The following is a 23024-nucleotide window of genomic DNA, read 5'->3' on the forward strand; positions in this document are numbered from 1 at the left end:
TTCGGAATTAGCTAATTTTTGGCGAGGATGATCTCTATGATGAGGAGATCCTTACTAAAAATGAATCCATTTTGAAACTTCTAACCCCATCAAAACAAGTTCTAGAATCACAAATCGTCCATTTTTTTGTAAATTAGTTTTCATAGGGTTAAAAGTTCTGGAATGAGCTGACTTTCGGTGAGGCTGATCACCATATAAGACAAAATAGTTCGGCTATGGTGTGTGTTGCCCTTATTAATTAGTGGGGGTGCTTTTATAATTATCCAATTCATATTTATTGCTTTTTGAATAATGATACTTTTATTTATTCTTTTTTTGTACATTTATTTTAATACAAAAGAGGCATTTAGACTTGGAAGATACATTTTATTTTGCTAATTTATTTTTGAAATTTATGGTCATGTTATACAATAGAAAAATGTTTGAGAAGACAGTAATAACAGTGAGGATTGAAACATGTAGTGGGAGACAAAAGAAGACAAGGATTTTCCTTAAGAGAGAGAGAGAGGGTTAACCTATACTTGTTGCCTACTGCAAGTTCTGTTATGTTGCTCAGTTTCTCTTAAGTTGTATTTATGAAGAAAAACTGAAAATTTTCAAGAGCTATTTGCTCTAGAAAAATTTATAGAGATTTCATTAAGATTTTAACTAAGTTTAATGATAGTTTATAATGAGACCCATCTATTAAATAACAACCAAGCAAATATATTACGCAAAGTTTCAAAAAAATTTATGTTTACTATCATTTGCGGTACAAACAAGAAGGGCCTTAGTTTTGACAATTAAATACTTCAAATTTTTGTTGCTAACTTTAACACATTTTCTTAATTAATCACAGATTTATCTTGATTTTACAATTTTTTGCAAGATCTTTTTATCCCAAAAAAGTCGGGAGTAGATAATCCTCTGTAATGCTTTGTGTTGCAAAGTTTGGTTCTAGGTTTTGATTATGTGTTCTTGAAACAAATAGATTCTAAATAATATAATAATGTAAAAACATGAAGAAATTGGAAGAATTTATCAGTGACTAAGGCACGGATAAGTTGATGTCCTTAAAATTAAATTCGTATCCCTTTAGGATCTTTTCCACAGTGCAAAAGGCTTCGACGGTTGGTTTTCAAGATTCAACAGTCACGTACTTGCTAACAGTACATTCGGAAATAACAAGCCTATAACGAACTCGATTAATGAGATTTAGAGAGAACAATAGAGAAGAGAAGAAAAGAGAGGTCAAAAATTTGCTTTCTATATTTTGAATTTTAGGGAACATTTATCTTATATAATAGAAAGCTTAACGGCTCAATGGATTAAAGAGAGAGACATTTGGGCCTTAATTTGGAGGATCCAAATGGTCAAGACATTAAATCTAAGGGCCTATGTGGATTGACTTTTTTAAGTGCTTCTGATTCTTGTAGGGAGTTAAAAGCACTTTAAGGGTATTTAGATAAATAGTTCCTGGAGAGAACTACTTTACTTTGGAGTCATTTTAGTACTTTTCCACGAAGGACCAATGGTACTACTTCTCTAAACTACTCTTGCGCAGAACCATAAAATACCATCAAAATGACGGGATTGGGACAAGTATGCTCTTCATAAATTTTTAAAATTATAAGCATACCCTCAAAGAGACAATTGCAATAATGTTATATTATTATTCATTGATGTGGCGGTAGCCTTTTGGTGTAGCATTTGGGACAAAAATTTGAAAAATACAAGCATACCCTAAAAAATGCAATTGAATAATATTATATTACTATCCATTAATTTGGTGGGAGCCTCTTAGTGTAGCATTTGGATTTCTTGCTCCTCCAATTGTTCACTTAATAATGTATCTTTAGGGTTCTAACCATGGTTGAAAGTTTCTTCTTGCAAGATTGATGTAAACAATTATACACAATTTTACTATTCATTGATGTGGTGAAAACTTTATCATATTTTTAGTGGTTGTATATATTTGCTCACAATCTCTTCCATTTGTTTATAATTATTGGGTGTTTATATTAGTTTTTATGAATAACAACAGTAAGTACTTTTATTTCTTTTGGAGCATAATTTGTTGAGTTATAATGTTAAAAATAATAACTAATACTTATAAGAGCATTTTGATCATTTTAACAGAATTCATAATAGTTCCCAAACACAAAACACTATCAGAAATACTTATGACCGTACTTTTCAAAATCTGCATCCAAATACACAATAGTTATTCACCTACTTCATATAGTACTTTAAAACGTGCTTCTGAGAGTACTTATGTTCTAAGTACTTCTGACTCCTGTATCCACACGAGTCCTATTTTTAAGTCTGATATGTGGTTTTAAAATTAAGAGTTAATGAAATCCAAAATTTCAATGGATGGATTTTGTTGTATTTGTCAAGTGGCCCTCTCTCAACCGTTTAACTACACTACAAAAAACAACAAGAAGAAAGTACTACAAAAGATTCGCTCCCAAGAAAGTCATGATTTGTTCATTATTTTTTACGAGATTTTATGTGATTCACAAATGTGACTACTTTAAATGTCGCAACATTCAAGCAACTTCAAATAGTAAATTTTTGAAAAATGCTTTCATTCATATTATATAGTCAAAAAATAAATAAATAAACATGCATTATTACACCCTTTTAATTGTGTAGTTTGTAGGTCCAAAAGCTTAAAATGGTGAAAAAATAGAAAAAACTTGAAACATGGATGTCAGTGACAAATCTTTAAATTATTGAAAAAGACACAAGTTTATGCATGTGGGCCTTTTCATTAATGAGAACGTGTGGTCCTTGTATTAGACTATACTTGGTGCAAATGTTTACCAAGAGGCCCTGATTGCACCAAAACTATAACAAAATCTCTATACAATGGATGTGAAACAAAAATTTGCACTCTCTAGGTGCTTGCATATTCCTTTGTATTTCACTGTAAAATTTTGTTAGCTATACATTGTTTTTTCATGTATCAATCACCTTATGTTTTTCTTTAAGAATAGGTCAAAACTTTTCTTCTAAAAAGCTATTGAAGGAGACCGCAAATTAAGTACATTTAGGGCATGCTTACTATGACTACAAATAACATGTAAATTGACATAAAATGAAATCTTGCAAACCTTTGATGCTTTATTGCCCCTTGGCAAACATTTGTAAAAGTAGCCCCATTACACTTAAATTTCAATTGTTTGGCGTAACGATGATGGCCTATTGACATATGCATAAAACTTTTTGGTACAAAAAAAATTCATTGTGATTCGAAAGTTTTGTGAAGTAAAATTTCACAAATATGTCATGATTAACAACATATATTTAGATTATTTTTAAAAGAATGATTTAGACATGGGTTTTCATGTTTTAGTAATGCTTGATATGCTCATTGTATGACGTGCCATGATGGGCTACTAGCATTTGCATTAAAAAAATTTGGTCCAAAATATCATTGTGAAAGCAAAGTATATCGATGTAAAACTCTACAAAAATGCTTTGATTTTCATAATAAATTTGGATTATCGTAAAAGGGTAATTTAGCCATAGGCCTCTACATTTTGGTAAATATATTTCCCGAACATGCCCCCCTTGACCTTGTTCTGCTTTGGAATACTCATTAAAAATGACTTAAATACCATCATCTAGCCATGGTTCTCTCTCTCTCTCTCTCTGAACCCGCTCTCCCAACCTGTCATCTATGATATAGTTTTTTTACCTTTATTTTCAACCATAATATATATTCTAATGTGGTGGTGCACACATAACCATAAATGCTTTTCATCAAGATATGAGTGAAAAGTATCTATGGTTATGTGTGCACCACCACATCAAAATGTCAGAATCAATGTACATTTCAATGTTACTCCAGCACAACTCTAATATTACTTCTCCTCAACCCTTGGACCTTAAGAGCAAGATAAGATTATGAGGAAGTAAAAGATGTTGGATGTTGGGTACACAAATCAAGGGTTCCATTAGAGGGATTTATTTTTCCCTGCTTGGCAAACAAGGTGGTTACTGGTCAACGTGAAGCATTCAACAAGATTTGATCATATGTGGTGGGATCAACACTCTACACACCTTCTCTAAAAGGTATTGAAGACAAAATTCAATATAATGATTTGAAGATAAGGTTGAATGAGTTACAATAATTTACCTAAGAGATTGAGTAGCAAGAAGATTGCTGATTTTTGGGAGAAGATTATGAAGGGGTTTTTTTTTAAGACATAAATGCATTTAAGTTATTTTACAAAAGTCTTACAATGGAAACCAAAGGCAAGAGGGCATGCATGGAAAAGTAATTTTTTTTTTCTTTTATTTTCTTTTGACTTTTTATGATAAATTAATTAAGAGAGTTGTTATTGCCACCCCAACTTTTACTTATTACACCCTAATTTTAAAAAAAAAGTGAATGATTGAGAATAAGTAAAAGTTGGGGTGCCAATAGAAGCTCTCTCTCTTTTTCTTTTCTTTTTTTCCTAGATTTATACTTTTTGGGGTATAAAATTTTATATGAACTTAATCATAATTGTAAACTACAGCTGAAATTGTTCTAATGATTTATATTGTTTTGTAATGTTGAAATTATAATTTGAGCCAAACCCTTATGACGTTTGAAGAGTGTGTTTTAATATTTAATTGGGGTGTGATAAATAATTTAAGAAATTGAGATATAATAAGTAAAAGTTAATAACAACTCTCTTAATAAAATGCTATTTTTTAATAAGTTAAATTTTCTATTGAACCTCTTAACTAATAAAAAAACTTATTCACTAATTTAATTTTATGTGTTTTTCGTAGCGTCTTGACCTTGGTCATCTCCCAAAAGTCATCATATTCAATCCATGGAAAAGTAACTTGGTATCTCACATAAGTTTAAATTTTTTTTGATCAAATGACGTAGTTTTTGCCTAACACGCCTTTTTCTTCCTGGCCATAGTGAAAAAAAAAACTTTCTAATTTGATCACCTTGTGACATTCAAAAACATGATCCGATGCAATAGAATTGTAGAGGACAAAATTATATTCAGTTTAAAAAAAATAAAAAAATAATTATTTTTCACCATTGAATTTTATTTTTAAATTTGGGATCTCGGTGATAGTCCATTTTCAATACATTGGATCAAGATCGAAAAACAATATTTATATATATATATATAAGGTCCCGTTCGACACCCTACACTTTACCCTACGTGTTTTGTCCTACATGGGTTAGAAGTTTTGGAATAGACTGATTTTTTGTGAGGATGATGGTGAGGAAATCATCCTCACAAAAAATAAGCCTATTCCAAAACTTCTAACCCCATCAAAAATGATTTACAAAAAATAGACGGTCCACAATTTTTCAACTTGTAAACATGGGGCTAGAAATTCGGAACGGGCTGATTTTTGGTGAAGAGGATCTTCTAACCGTAGAGATCATCCTCACCAAAAATCAGCCCATTCCAACACTTCTAACCACCCATGTAGGACAAAACACGTAGGGCAAAGTGCAGGGTAAAGCGTAGGGTGCCGAACATTTCCCATATATATTGCATATGAATATTTTCTTGAAATCTAAGTCTATGTTGTTGGATTATCAATGTGGACCCAACAACTTTTTTTATGATTTGAAATCTAAAAAAATAAATTTGTGGATAACGAGTAAGAGAGAAGTTCTCTCTATTATTGATGCCATTTGTGCCGCATGTCAAATGTTTGTTAGGTTGTGAGCAAACACGTAAGTGGGAGTCAAGGCAGGGGTGGAGCCAAGATTTTCTCGTAGTGGGGACAAACTATGGTTACTTGTGTAGTTGAAGAACTTGAAGATGAATGATTTTAAAAAGAAATTTAGAGGTTTTTGATTAGAAGTTGAAGAAAATGATATTTAAGTCATTTCCAATTAATATATGAGAAGGCTCAATAAAAAGGAAATGTCATAAACAAAAAATTGAGAGGGAGAGGGGCAAAAATTGGAGGGAAGTGTGAGTGTAGGGGCAAATGGGGAGAGAGATAAGGGAGTGGGGACAAATGGGGCATGTAATTAGTTAAAAATATAGAGGTGTCTCAAAGTTTTGTAAGGACAATTGCTCGCACCAACGCCTTACTAGCTCTTCCCCTGTGTCAAGGGCATGCGTGGAAAACATGTCATATTATCATCATTACTCATTCTAAAATGTGGAATAAACTTCGTATATAACATTTTTAGTAATTGAACGAAGGAAAATATAAGAAGATCTATTTGCTTTTAAGATGGTAAAGGATTGAAAGAAATCGTAGTTAGGACTTCAATAACAATATTTATTACATAATAATCAAATTATCTTTACTTTTTTTAATTGAAAGACAAAATAATCAATATATTTTAAAGATATTTTCGAGAAAAAATTTATTGGAAAAATGATTGAAAAGACTCGTTTAAGTCCTCTTCCAAATAATATGGACTTTTGAGGCCAAATTAAAACATTATTTTATATAATACCTGAATTATCCTTCCAAAGCTTTAGAAGTTTGGAAACCGTGTTTGGAATCGTAGTTAGAACTTCAATAAAAATATTTATTACATAATAACCAAATTACTTTTACTTCTTTTAATTGAAAGACAAAATAATAAAGATATTTTCAAGAAAAAAATTATTGGAAAAATAACTGAAACGACTTGTTTATTGAAAGTATGTACCATAAAGTTCTCTTCCAAATAATGTGGACTCTTGAGACCAAATTAAAACATTATTTTATAAAATACTTGAATTACCCTTCCAAAGCTTTAGAAGTTTGGAAACCGTGTTTGAGATGGCGTTTGCCGCCCCCGATATTGGTCTTCTCTTACAAATTAATGAAAAATAATCAAAATGTAAGAAGAAAAAAAAGTTATATAAGTAAGATCAAATGTCCATCAAATTAAATCAACTCGAAAAATTGAGAATGGACTCAAATGAGTCAAATAAAGTTATATTAATTTTATGAAAATTAAAAAAAAAAATCTTATATTTAAAATAAATAAAAATATTTTTTTTTGTCACAAAAATACTGTATATAACTAAGATCAAGTTTTTGACCTTACTCAGTGTATTTTTGAGTTGACTCAACAAGTTGGTTCAACCTAGTTTGGGGTTGAGTCTTTACAAAATTCAAATTTGTCAACTCGACCAACCAAGTCTTTCACATTGCTATCAACTTGATTGAATTTTGCAATGACTTGTCGTCAAACTCGGTGGAACCAACATTCTAAGTCAGCTTGAAAATGCATTGAATCAATCGAAAAACTTGACCGAGTTATTTGGTTATATAAAATATTTTTTGTGGAGAACAAGAAATATCTTTTTTATTTATTTTAAATATCTAAATATTTTTTTTAAAGTATTTATAAAAATAATTTAATTTTATCTATAACTTGTTTGAGTTGACACAAGTTTTGAGGTTGATTCGATTCAATGGAGATTAGAGTCGAGTTTTAAAAATATGTTTCAATATTTAAAATATTTGTATATTTTAATAAATTGAATATGTATTTGAAGGTTTCTTAATATTTTAGATCTTACACCAATCTACCTACACACCAAAAATTAGTTTGATCATCATCATCATCATCTTAGGGTAAGTTGAATAGTTTAGGTCTTTTGGGAAGAAAAAACAATGGCTTATTTGTCATGATTTAGATCATTTTTCTTTAGAATGTAAGAAAAGACTAAGGTTAAAAGGCATGTCATCAATTTTACAATAGATGGGTATTTGAAATATTCATCAAAACGTGGAGGGCCAACCTCACATACAAATTACAAATACGATTTTTCTTAAACATTTAAAATAGATATTGTAGGGGTAGTTTAGGTATTTTAATTAAAAAAATATTTTAAGATATTTTTTTAGACTAATATATTATAAAGCATGTCCGTAAGGCTTTGTTTGGATTGAGATAAATGGAGAGAAGAGAAAATAAATGAGTTTCTCTCCAGTTCTCTTCTTTGGATTGTTAAGTGGGGAGAGAAAAAAAAAAACTAAGTTTTCTTTCTCTCCAAAAGTAAAGAGAAAATGAGAAAAATCCTTTTAAATATTTTATAATTTCAACTCTGGCCTAGATCTCTTTTAAGATATTTTAAAATTGTAAAGTTGTCCAAAGTTCTCGACTATATTTGGATTGAGAGAAGTGGAGAGAAGAAAAATTAAAAAAGAGTAGAGAAGGTAAGAAAAGAAAAGAGAAAATTTCTCTCCACCATGTTTAGATTGACAGAAAAGAATTTGGGACAATTTTAAAATTTTAAAATATCTTAAAAGAGATATAGGGGTAGAGTTAAAATTATAAAATATTTTAAAATGATTTCTCTCGTCTTCTCTCCACTTTTAGAGAGAAAGAAAATTCATATTTTTTTTCTCTTTTCTCCCCCACTTAATAATTTTCTCTTCTCTCCATTTCTCTCACTCTATATAATTTTCTCTTCTCTCCACTCGTAAATCTAAACATAAAATAACAAATTTTTTTTTTTTTTTTTTTTAAATGATAGGACACTTTTTGGTAGATATTTTCTAAAAACAAAATATTATGAGAGGACATAAAATATTATATAGAATTTAAATTTAGATAACAACGAATCGTTTTCTCAATGATGGAGAAGGAAAGATTATCTGCCGATCAGTTTGGTTGTCATCAATTACCTCCCATCAATTGCGTCAACTCATGAAAATAGACTAAAGAGATATCCTTCATGTCTAGACTCGCATAATTGCACAGATATTGATTCCTTTTTGACAACTTGGTACGGTTTAGATGTACATAAAATAAAGAACAACTTGTACGGCTTTCCAAATGATGATTGCAAGTGTTTGACATTTTCTTTCCTCTTTTTATTTTACATTTTTAAAGAACAAAAATTTAAAAAAAAAATAGTTCTATTAGCACACCAATTTTTTACTTATACCATACCATTTCTTTTGAAATTAACTAAATTGTATGCTCTTACATACAAATTTGTATACATAATTATAAATTTTTTGAATATACATAATTATAAATTTTTTGAAAATTTACTTTTGGGTCAAGATCAAGATCCAACCTATTTTGTAAATTGGGGTTAGAAATTGTAGAACGGGCTGGTCTATTATGAGGATGATCTTTATGGTGCTGAGATCATCCTCACGAAAAATCAAAACATTCTGAAACTTTTAAATCTAGTTTACAAAACTTATTGGATAAAACATTAAAGCACGATCCTGCCCCTTTATTTTTATAGGGTTATTTTATTAGAATATTGTATAAAATAGATTTACGTATAAATCATAGTAAAGTCCCAAAAAAAGATAGGAAAAATGTGACATTTTTTATGGGTAAAAGAGTTCCTTAAAAAGCTATTAAATCATCTTAAAAACGAATCATCTCTCTCATTCCTTTTCCATCTTCCAATTCACTCACTCGAGCTCACTAGCTTGGCAAAGAGGATCGAGGGTTAACCCAACCTGTTAATGATTGACCAAATCTATTTGAGGGTTGAGTAGGTTTATTTGAGGTTTGATCAAAACCCATTTGAACAATGTCATTATGGTTGGTCGAACCATTTTGAGTCTTTACTAGGCCTATTGAGGATTGACCAAACCCATTTTGGGGTTGATCTAGCCTTGTTTGTGGTTCGAGCAGACATGTTTGATTGTTTGAAGGTTGATAATGCATGGTTTGTTTGAGGGGCAAAACATATTAATCTTTAGAAATCAAAAGTTTTCAATTCATTAGAACTTTGAATTGTGTGGTTTGATTGTACAAATGTTTCATGGAAGATTATACAAACATTGCATATGGGAATGTGATCTCATTAGAATGTAATTAGCACTGACGCTAGATTTGCGACTTATTTTAGGGTAAGTAAATAAAATTATCCAGACACTAAATTTAATTTGCTCAATTCACCCTTTGTTTTGTATACATTAATGTCATAGTTTTACCGTTTTAACAACTATTTATAATTTTATATAATTAAAATTGCATGAAATAGACTAAAAGAAAATGGGAATACATAGGTCCACTTGTACATAGTTGAGTTCCATGTCTAGTGAAGTCTTTATTATTATCTAAAAACTTTTTGGTTCAAAAATTTATTTGGATCTTTTATGTTTTCATCTGCAAAATTTTGCAACAATTTTCCAGATTTGTGCCAAACACTTGAAAAGCAAAATACCATAATTACAACTAAGCAATCAAAACCAAATCTAGTAATTTTGTAATGGTATTTTTTAGATCCATACATCTCTTTGTAGATTTTTTTTTTCTTTCAAAAATAATGCTGAAGTGACCTCAAGATTAGACCTCACATCACACACCCTGATGTGAAAGTGTATGAAAATCATTGATGCTTTTCTCGAGATATGAGTGAAAAAGCATCTCTGATTCCTGTCCACTTTCACATCAAGATTTGCAATATGAGCTCCAATCTAGAGATCATTCTAGCACCGACTCTTTTTTTCTTAAATAGAATTTTTTAGGCTCAGAAACATAGAGAAAATTTAAGGAGTTTTTTTTAAATTAAATTCAATTCAATATACTTGAAAAAGTTTTTTTATTATTATTATTTAAATAATTGTCACATAATATTAATGTGAAGTGAACTTTTTTTCATATCCAATTAAGATAGAAGATGTAACTTTTTTTTTTTTATAGTTCCAATCATACATATCTCCTCAAGATATATGTAACTGATTTTCGGGAAATGTTTAGCACCCAACATTTTGCCCAACAATTTACCTAATATGTTTTGTCCTACATGGGTTAGAAATTTTGGAATGGGCTGATTTTTGGTAAGGATGATCTCTATGATGAGGAGATCATCATCACCAAAAATCAGCCAATTCCAAAACTTCTAACCCCATGTTTACAAGTTAAAAAATCGTGGACCATCCATTTTTTGCAAACCATTTGTGATGGGGTTAGAAGTTAATTGTTGGGCAAAATGTTGGGTGCCGAATGGGACCCTTGATTTCCACATTGAATCCAAGATATAAGATGATTTGCAAGAAATATTGGCAGAAGTTAACGGTACGAGCAAGAAACACCATATAATGCAGAAGGAATAAAATTGAAACTCAAATTCTTTGGTCACTATCATTGATAAACTGTACAATTTATCTAATGAACTAAGAATATAAATTGTCTAGCTGAGGGTTTAGACAATACTCTAAATGAAATCTCATGTTTTAATTAGGTGTAATGATTTTTTAACGCTTTCATCTGACACAAGCCCCATCATAGAATCATAGATTATTTCCTCGAGATATACATAATCATAAATTTTTTCTTATGTATCCCGATGAAATGATCTACAGTTCTGTGATGGGGGCGTAGGGGGGCATGTGTCAGAAGAGGGCGTTGTATTATCATGACTCTTTAATTAGTGATGGGTTGGAGAGAAAATTGGTAGGATTTTCCATCTTGGTCGAAATTTGCAATCAATAAAAGGATTTAAAGTTACCTTTAGCACTATTTAGAAATAAATTTGTAAATATGAGTAAACGGCCTCGACGACGATAAAATGTTCAATCATATCAAGGCTATTGGAATTGAAAACGACGAGAATTGAAGTCTTGTCGATTTGTATCGTGGTGGAATCATAAGGTATAGCAATGTTGTTTTCGTGTGGAATTGAACTTTTTTTATTTTTATTTTTAATTTAGTTATAGAGCTTCCCCACCTCAAGTGCTATGACGAAGATAGGTCTCCCATTGTACTAAGCAAGTACTCTCTCATTTGTATCTATGCCTAATAATATGCCAAGCCTTTCATAATCATTGTCGACATACTTACAAAATTATCACAAGGCAACACGTACCTTTGCCATCAATTAAAAAAAAAGATATACATAAAAAAAGTCATTCCTTCAACAATTCCACGCTGATGTTGATAAAATATGCCATTTTTCAACAACAAACGTGTGGATGAACCCTTAGGGTACATTCTTATCACCAGTTTTGCACAAGTAAAAATTTTTAGAATCTCTTTCTTGCATATAACTAGGGGTGGCAAAGGTTCCAATGGGGTTGAGATAAGGATATTATGAAAATTTACCAAACTCAAACCTGATCTCTATTTAATAATCGTGTAAAAAACTTAAACCCAAACCCAACCCATTTATAAATAAGTATATCAACCCAACTCATACATAACCAGTTTAATAAAATTCTATTTTTTATTGGAAAAAATAAGTTTCATTTCCATCGCAAAAATTAAATACCATTATTAAATATAAAGTCACATGACTGTAAACTAAGTTCAATGATGAAAAATAACTTTCTTTTGAATTTCTTTTTATAATTTTTTTAGAATTTTATTCTTTACAACCAAGTGGTCAAAAAGCTTTCCTTATTAAGTTAGCAAGGAAAGTGTTTTTCATTATTATTATTATTTTATTTTTAGCTTAATAAAGTGTATTTCATTATCACATAAGCATACTAGCCTTAATTAGATCTAAGGGTGGCAATCTCTACACGGCCAACAATCACGACTTGAACATGACACGAAGTTAGTGGGTTTGGGTCATAATAGTTTCAACTTATCTAATATGATTATTAAATGTGTTGAGTTTGGGTTCTGAACTTCAACCCACCTAACCCATTTAGACACGTTTAGTTATTCTGTATTAACATGCAATTTTAAATATATCAACAATTATTTAAGAATTTTTTAAATTACTCATTTTTTTTTTCTAGAATTTTTTCATGATATCTATATATATAGGTAGTTCAGCAGCCCTAAAGTTTGCCAAACATTTTTCAAAACATGGGTTAGAAGCTTTGGAATGGGCTGATTTTTTGTGAGGATGATCTCTATGATGAGGAGAGAGATCATCCTCACCAAAAATCAGCATATTCCAAAACTTCTAACCCCATTAGAAGTGAATTACAAAATTAGACGGCCCACGATTCTTCAACTTGTAAACTAGGGTTAGAAGTTTCAAAATGAGCTGATTTTTGGTAAGGACGATCTCTTCAACGTAGAGATTATCCTCACAAAAAATCAGCCTATTCCAAAGCTTCTAACCCCATCAAAAGTGATTTACAAAAAATGTTTGCCAAGATGTTTGGCAAACTTTAGGGCTGCCGAACTACTCTCATCTATATATATATTTAAGATATTTTTAAATTAATAATTTGTCAAGCTTTAGTTTGTGAAAGAAACAAATATTTTTCTTAATAAGTTATTTATATTTATATTTTTTTGCTCCATTTTTTCATTAAAATCTAGAGGTATATAGTGTTTGATTCCTAATATTGGCAAAATGACCTTCAGTAAGATCTAAGATCTTACCAAGGCTATTATGTCTCATGTGATAATGAAACACATTTTTCTTAGACAATAATAATAGTAATAACTATAATGTTGAAAAACACTTTATAAGGAAAAAAATATTTTTCTTAGTAAGTTATAAAGAAAGTTTTCTAACCACATCATCTTAGGATATGCAAAAACATGATCCAATGTCACATGGTTGTAAATTGAAAAAAATAAAAATAAAAAGAAAGTTATTTTTCATCATTGAACTTAGTTTACAGTTGTGTGACTTTATTTGTAATAATGATATTTTATTTTTTATGGTGAAAATGGAACTTATTTTTTTCAAAAAAGATTAGAGTTTTATTAAATGGTTATATGTGGGTTGGGTTTGGGTTTAAGTTTTTGACACGATTATTAAATGGGTTAAGTTTGGATTTGGGATTGGTAAATTTTCATAATATCCTGGCCTCAACACGACCCAACTCGACCCATTGCCACCCCTACTTAGATCTTAAATCATCTACCTCCTAAAAAGCAAATTAATTAAAATTTAAATTTTTAACAATTATTTGATTAACAAATCTTTTTTGTGATTTCGACTTTAAACAGAAACGCCTCTTCCAAACATTGGAAGTAAATATTATCTTTTTTACGTTTTTTATTTATTTTTATAAAAAAAAAAATTAAAAATTAAAATTTTAATAATTATTATATTAATAAATATTTTAAAAAATTAATGTTGCTAAAGGTAAGGAAATTAAAGATATGAACGTGATTTTCCTTTAAAAAATCAAGGGTGATTTAGACATACCCCTTATATTTTGCTAAATATTAGAGATACCCTCCCTATGTTTTGAAAATGATGACATGCATCCCTTGACCTCAGTCTTCTACATAGATTAAGGGGGTAAGACTCAAACGTCCTCATCTTCAACCTCTAGTCAAAAAACTCAAAATTTTCTTCTAAAAATCAATCATGCATCTTCAACCTCTTTGGATAAAATATTTAACCCTCATCAACTATCTTAAGATTTTATCTACTTCAAGTCTTCAAATCTCAAAGCAAGATAGAGTTTTTATATTATTGAAAGGTAAAAATAGAATATAATGTAATTTTGAGTTAAAAATCTAAGATTTTCTACAAAGAAAGAAAGGTAGAAAATGATGGATTAAAATAAGGTTGAATAGGTTAAAGTTACCCTAGAGATTGAAGATGATTCATTTTGGGAAGAAAAAACAAATAAGATTTTAAAAAATTGAAAATAATGAGATTTTGGATAGAAGAATCTAGAATTTTATGTAAATGATTAGTTATAAGTAGAAAATGATGAATTGAAGATTAAATTGAGTAGAAATACCATTGGATTTTTGGCTAGAGGTTGACGATGAGGGAATTTGAGTCTTTTTCTCTTAGTCTAATTACAAGACTAAGGTCAAGGGATGCATGTCATCAATATCAAAACATAGAGGGGCATCTCTAATATTCAACAAAACATAGTGGGGAATGTCTAAATCACCCAAAACTATATTTAAAAAATATATTTTAACAATTATTATATTAACAAATTTGTTTGTGATTTTGACTTTAAGCAGATAAGTATCTTCAAAACAATGTAAGTAAATATTTCTTTTTTAACATTTTCCTTTACATTAACAAATGTTTTTAAATATTAATGCTGCCACAAGTAAGGAAATTGAAGATATGGATGTGATTTCCCCGCTTATAGTAGCAATTCAAGATGTGTCTCATTCTTGAAATGGTGTCTACGTGGCACAATTTGAAAAATTAATTTTTAAAGATATGGACGTGATCTTCTCCCTTGAATCACAATCCAAAACACATCTCATTATTGAAACAGTGTCTAAGTCACACAATTTGATTAGAGTTGGAATCATCATAAAATACAAAGATGTCCCTTATCTTTTTGCACATTATTCTTGTTATTTGATTCTCATGAAAAAAAATAAATAAATGAATTTTTTTTTGTCATTTAAGGCCTTGCCATAGTTTGATCGATGCATTTCCTTCAATGTTAGATCATTTTTGAGAATTTCTTCCTTTGATTTTGCCCATAGGATACTAGTTTCCCTTTGACAGAAAGACATCGACTTGGCTTCTGTGGACTCCTTCCACCTCGCATTATATCATTTGAGTAGCAATATGAACGTTTAGTGAGTCTAATAAGTTTAATTATCTTCATTACACACGTGTCAAGTTATATTTAAATTTATATATGTATCTATACACTCATCTTCAAAAAGTTATTGAAAAATATTTTTCCTAATTATTGGATGTTGAATCTTGGATGATGCTCCACCATGAGAGGAAAAATTGTTTTTCTAGAAAAATGAATTTCTATCCCATTCTCTAGAAAACAATTTTTTCATTTGTAATGTTAGTCTCTTATCCTCTACTGCCTTGAAAATCAAAAGGAATTTTTTACTCTCTACATTTACATTTTTTAAGGGTAATTTGGATGACCCACCCTACATTTTGATACTATATTGTTGTTGAAAAAAATTTAATCTTCTTTATGATGCCTATCAATTTACTTACTTCTTCTTTTTTTTTTTTTTGTTGAATATTTTAATAATTTTTTTATATTTTTAATTTAATTATTATATATTTTATTAATCATGAAAAATAGTAATAAGTAGATGATGAAAAAATGGGGTTAAAAAAGTGAAAATCCGATGATCACATATTGTGGATTAATTTTTTATTTTTATTTTAAATACATATTTTAACTTTATATCTTTTGGGTTGAATGAGAGAGTCATATATGAATACTTACATAGTTCAGATGAGATTGTACATGTTACATTATATTCTTAATTGACTTTTTCTTGTATGAAATATTGAAACACCCTATATTGAATTCTATTTCTTTTGAATTTAAATCAATCATCTTAAGATGTAATATACTTTTTTGTGATTTAATTAGTTTGAATTTTCATATTTTTTTGTTAAGTAAAATCAATCGCTAATAATAAAAGGAGTAAAATACTAAAATACACTAAAAATAATTATTCAATTTTATATATTTCTACCACATATAATTCTATTAATCATTGAAAGATAACTATTAAATTTTGATAGAATACATAAACATGTCAAAATTGGTTAAGCGGATTGACATCCGAACCCAGACCTAACTCATTTAATAATTATGTTAAACAGATTGACATTATTATGATCCAAACCTAATTAGACTTGACCCAAACCCACTAATTTTGTGTTATTTTCGAATCATGTTCACGGGTAGTGTTGAGATTGCCACTTTTACATATAACATTCGTTCTCTCACCCATAGATCGAAAAGATATATAACTTGCCATATTTCATCTCTTCAACAAATTTAGTAGTACGACATACTATGTGAAAAAGGGGTAAATTTGATATCAAGGTCCATCGAATTTGACTAAATCCAAGCAAATTTGATGGACCCTAATGTCGAATTTACCCATTTTACCATGTAATAACAACTTGTATTCAAAATATGCTCGAAGTTTTTTAATAATTATTTCTTTAAATGTTTGTACGCACCGCAATCCTAGTTAGTTTGATCAATAATATGACTATAACAATAACAACTTGATGCACTTTGATTAAGCAATTAAGATTAGGCTTGCACAAAGTACTCCAACCCTTTACAAATTACCTTAATAAGTGCAGTGGCGATGGGAAGTGAGACCAGACACGACAAATATAATTGTCCACACATAATAAGTTGCATTTATATTCAATAAAATCAAGAATGTAGACTCCAATCATCCTCTATCAATAGGGTCTTTATGATAATTTATCATTTTATGTCTCTTATCAAATCAAAATTTTTAGAAAATAATTTTGTGAATAAGAATGTTCATTCATTACAAGTTTTGAATATTTTAAAGAAATATCTTTGTACTGAATTGAATTTGTAATTTTAAACTTGGAGGTTTTAATGATAATTTACCTCTATGTGCTTTTAACAAATTAAGGTCAGAATAGTAAATTCCCATTAGAAATTCACTGAACCACTTTTGAGGGTAGCAAGGGTCCAACTTTTATTTACTTAGCAAGGCATTATTAGATTTTTATTTATTTATATAATCCTAGTCAATGAGTATGGTTGATATAGTAATTAAAATTAAATGAAGGTTAAGGTGGTAAATTTACCTTAAAGATATTTTGATTTATTGGGTGAAAATGAATAAAAGAAATCTAAGGGTATGTTTGATTGCATGGAAAGTCACTTTCCATGGAATTTGAAATCCATGAAAAATTAATAGTGAAAAATAGATAGGGTTGGAAAATCAAATTCCATTGTTTGATTTCACTTGGATAAAATCATAGAAAAAATATGAGAAAAAAGAAGAAGAGGAGAAGGAGGAAGAGGATGAGAGGAGGGGGAGAGGAAGAAGAAGATGACGAGGAAGAGGAAAGGGGGAGGATGTGGCGATGGTGGCGACAACGATGGAGGTAAGTGAGGAAGATGGGGGGAAAACGTGGTGGTGGTGGTGGTGGCAGAGGAGGTGAGGGATGGAGAAGAAAGAGAAGAAGAGAGAGAGAGAGAAGGTGGTCGGAGACGGAGACGGAGTCGACGGCGACGGTGACGGCGATGGTGACAACGACGACGACGAAGTTAGTGTAATGGTGGTGGTGGTGGTAGGGAAGAATTGTGGATGGAAAATATGGGTGGATTTCATTTTCCCACCCATATGGGTGGGAAAGTGAAATCCATGATTTAGTAGATTTTTTGAATGGGGTGGAAAATGAATTTCCATTTTCATGTGCAATCAAACACTTGAAAAATGCCCTTTTCCATGGAAATTGATTTTCCACCCTATTTTCCATGTGCAATCAAACATACCCTAAGTGAAAAAATTGTAACAACTTCTCCAACATTTGGGGACCAAACCCAGGAAAAAAGCTCGTTGGGTCTAACCTTGTGAGTCGGACTTGGGTCCAATATAGTGTGTGTGTCGGACTTGAGTCCAACACCATGGGTCGGACCGAAATAATTTTTTTACTAGATCTTGCATTGTACTAGTAGCCCATTGATCCTTAAATAATTTAGTCCTTGTCCCTTATCTAATGTTTCTACAATTTAGGGTGTTTATAGAGACAATAGTGGTAGATTTATTTATTTATTATCGCCGTTATCCGTTGCAGTAGCATAAATTCTTAAATTTTTAAGATTTCTTATGGTGATAAGTGCTCCCGTTGCTCCCGTTGTAAATCCTCCCCTGCATCAAGTAGCGGATTCCTCTACATTGCAGAAAACAACACACCCTATATTCGAAAATGGGGAAAATGGTATTTTGGAAAGAAAAAAAATGAGTTGATTATAATTGGGTAACCAAAAAGAATGTCATAGCTCTATAATTTGGATTAGGTTTTTATCGTTGGATGAACTGCATTGCTGATATTGACCCCAAAAAAGAAACGGTAGGTACAGCTAGTCCGTGAACAGCCAACCATCTTACTGTAAAAATTGGATAGGTTCGATCTATAGTCATTGGGCCTCCTAAAAGGATCTACTAAATTCATCGAGTTGTGCCAAAGAATCAAAACGGCCAGTTATTAATGGAATTCCTTGTCGGCTCTCTGTAAAATACTCGTTTGGGCGAGGGCTTCCAAACACATCGTAAGCTAAACCTGTGCTGACGAATAACCAGCCCGCAATGAATAGGGAAGGTATAGTAATGCTATGAATAACCCAGTATCGAATACTCGTAATAATATCAGCAAAAGAACGTTCTCTCGCACTTGTTGGCATTTTGAGTTGGTTTCCGATTGAGAAACTTACTATTTTTTAAGTATGGACAATAGTCATCCGTGGGCGTAGGCATAGCTAAATCATATAAATCTTTTTTGTTATCATCTTTCATTTCATCATATACATTAGATCAAAGGGTCCGCATTCTCATAACATCTCTTATTAATATTAATTATACTTAATTAATTAATAATTAAATGATATTATAAAGATTTGGACATAACCTTTAAAAGAATCCAAATTAAATATAGAAGACGTGGATTTGAACAAAATTGAATGGAGGAATAAGATTCCTTAACCCAACCCCCAATCCCTTGGATGAGGCTTTGGTAACAATGGTGATGAACTGACAATAAAATTTACATTAGTATTGATTTAATCTATTACAACAATCTAAATTACAAAATAATGTTATAATATTTTAGAATCTCCAATCGGTAATTCTACCATTTTACTATTATTTCATTAAAATGTTCTTCAGTAAGGTAACTTGTGGCCTAGGGGCACATGAAAAGGTGCATTTAATGCAAAACTCTTTTAAGAGAAGGGGTTTGTTAATGTGTGCCTAAGGGCATATGTTAAGATACATTAAATATAACTTGGAAATAAGCATTAGAGGATATTTTGGTAGAATTTCTTTTTAGGGTATTTTTTATAGTGAATGTCTTTTAGAGGTGTATTTAATGCATGTTAATATGTGCCCTTAATGCACATGTTAGCAAAATCCTTCAAAGAATTGTTTTCTTTTTATGCCTCAAAATACCTTAGTTTGGAGGTGTATTAAATGCATCTTAGCATGTGTCTTAGGGAATCTTTTAATAAGATCCCTTTAATAAAGACTAATGATTTTCTGACGCCCCCTTATACCCTCACCACAAAACCGTAAATTATTTGGCTCCAGATATGTAAAATCATAAATTTTTTCTTATGTATCCCGAGGCAAATAATCTAAGGTTCTATGGTGGGGGCCTAGTGAGGTATAGGTCACAGTGGGGGTGTCAAATTATCACAACTCTTTAATAAATACTAGAAGGTGGCGTGTGCAAACACAATGTATCAAAGGGCTTATCTATAATTTAAAAGAATAATGTTGAAGTGACCTCAGGCTGGAATCTCATATCGTACTTCTTGACGTGAAAGTGTGTGGGAACCGTAGACATTTTTTCATCGAGATACGAGTGAAAAATTATTTATGTTTCCTATCCACTTTCACGATAAGAAGTATGCTATGAGGTTCTAGCTTGAGGTCACTCTAGCATGACTCAATTTAAAATAGGAACCAATTAGTTGCACACCACTTATTACTAGTTGCACTCCATCACTTAAGAATTTTCCCACTCCATTTGTAGGATTGCACCCCTAAAGAGATTGGCCTAGTGGCAAAGCCAAGCCTTGATGAGTTCCTCAGGAAGGTGGGTCAAGTGTTCAAAACCCCACGAATCTATGAATTTCTTGAGGACACCCTCTGGGTCTAGCGGACCCTTCTCATCAAGCAATCTCTTTCGTGGGACCTAAAAAAAGGAGGCGAATCCTCCGGTAGCACATCTTTTTTCGTATAGCACCGCACCCTCTTGCAATTTTAAACGATTGGTACATGGCTAAGACAACAAAATATTTTTTGTTGAAATTTGAATGCTTAATGGCTGTCTATTTTCAAAGCCTTAGACGAGATCAAAATATTTTGTAAATCATCAAGATCATGAATCTAAGACTGATGAGGAGGCAGTCTGTCTGTCCATGTTCAAGAAAGTGCAACAAGTTGCCATGGAAAAATGTGTTAAGGAGGATCCGCTCCCTAAAAAGGGTAGGTCTCACTACGTGCATGTTACCAGACATGGGGTGGAATCGAGTATGACGCGATAATTTGCATGGTAAGAATGAAGATTGAGATTACAAATAGGACTTACAATATTTTCCCTAAAGACCGAAGATATCGAAATTTTAGAGAGAAAAAAATTGAGATTTTTGGTCGGGGTTGAAGATAAGGACATTTAGATCATTTTAGGTTAGTTTCAAAAAAAGATTACATTCAAGAAGTGTGTCTAAGAGCTCATTCAGATTTTGGATACACATAAAATAGTGATCATCTTTCTTTACTTTTTGAAAATTAAAAAGTAAAAAGTAAAAAAGTTTGTATGGATTGATTTTAGAAAATTACTTTCAAAAAATAAAAAAAGGACCTACTCTTTACTTCTAAAATTTACTTTCTCCCAAATCTACGCTCTTCATGGTTACTTTCTAGCCAAACGGGGCTTAAATCACATAAAAAATTTTGAGTTTGTTAATTGTATGAAATAAGAGAGAGAGAGAGAGAGAGAGAGAAGCCATTAGAGTAAATAACATTTGCGAAGGGTTCTAGATACTTTTTATACTGCAAATCATTCACTAAAATTTCTTAAGAATTTAGGTAATCCAAGCAAAATTTATGACGCATCACCAAGCACTCATGAAAATTTATCTTGGTAATTTATTATTGTTAATTTTTATTTTTATTATTATTATTTTTTTTTTAACATTTACAAATGATTTTTGATGTATCCAACTAGGGTTGTCAATGGGCAGGTTTGGCCGGGGCTTGGTTGAGCCTTACCCGGCCATAAAGTGGCGGGTTATGCGTGGGCAGCCCTATATTCCCATCAAGCCTAAGTGTCCTATGTCCAAGCCCAGCCCTAAAGGTAGGGATGTACATTTTACCCAAAACCCGAAACCCGGATTGAAAAAACGTACCAAACCTATTCGGGTAAAGACCAAACTGAAATCGATTTTTTTTTTGTCTGAGTCTGGATTTACCCCTCCAAAACCAGACTGAACCAGAAATAAGGACAAAAAATCAAACCGAAACCGGATCTCGTGTAATATCTTTATTTTTAATAGTTTTAGCACAAATTAACACTTGGCTTGTTGGTAAGACTTAGGGGTTTTACCAAATCCAAGGTTTGACTCCCCGAGAACCCATTTGTATAAAAATATTTCAATCCAATATTTGAAATTTTGGTTCTCCCCAAAGCCGGCCGAACCCGAACCTTAAAAATACTCAAAAATTCTGGTTTAGTTTAGGTTCGGTTTAGACCTTTGGAACTTAAACCTGAACATGAGATTTTTGGGTTGGTTTCAGTTTTAGCCATACCCAGACTGAACACGAAAATTCGGTTCGGGTTTACCTGAATGTACATCCCTACCTAAAGGACTTGGGTTTTATAAAAAAAAAATTAAATTAATGCATTTTTTGAAATCATCGGAAGCAAACTATTGATTTTTTTTCACCAAAATAGGGGTCCAATATCTTGATTGAAAAATGATTATAGATTATACTAGATCATTCTTTGTAATTTATTTGAATTATCTTTTATAAAATCATACAACCATCTATACATAAAATATTATAGAGGGGGGCATTGTTTGGCCCTAGCCTAGCCCAGATTTAGCGGGTTGGAAAATTTTGAACTCGGCCCAACCTTTTGGACTCAAGATTAAGGCCCTAACCCTTCTTTAATCGGGCAGGCTGGACCAGACTTCTCAATAGACACCCATATACCCAACTGAGCCTCGAGTATTAGAAGTCATATCAACTTTCCTAATTAGGAGACAAAATCAACACTTTCGTAAGTGATGTTGGGTACATCGCATGTGTCATTAGCAAGTTGCCATGTTCAATAGACCATAATAGTCTAGCTTCCACCAACAAATATTTTACACGTGTCCCCTTTTTTTCTTATTGAGCGCGTAATAGCTTGGGGTTTGGTTAACGATTTAACCACTAAACCCAACCGTGCACGTTTGACATCAAACTAAGATCAGAATGCTTTAACCACTAATAATAAAGTCCACGTGGCAGGTTTCTGGGCTTACTTGTACCACACTATTTGGCCTCTCTCAGGATTAACCTATGCACAGAAAAAAATATATATATATATTGATTTGGGCATTTTTCATCATGGGCCAAGCCCATGGATAATCAACATTGGGTTTCAATTCTTAATGCCTTCGTTTTTATTTCATTTTATTTTATTCTAAGGCTTGTCGCATGCAGTATCATCGTGAAAGTCTTATCCTGAAAATCT

This window comes from Akebia trifoliata, chromosome 5, assembly GCF_017979445.1.
Source record: "Akebia trifoliata isolate Shusen 1 chromosome 5, ASM1797944v1, whole genome shotgun sequence".
NCBI lineage: Eukaryota > Viridiplantae > Streptophyta > Magnoliopsida > Ranunculales > Lardizabalaceae > Akebia > Akebia trifoliata.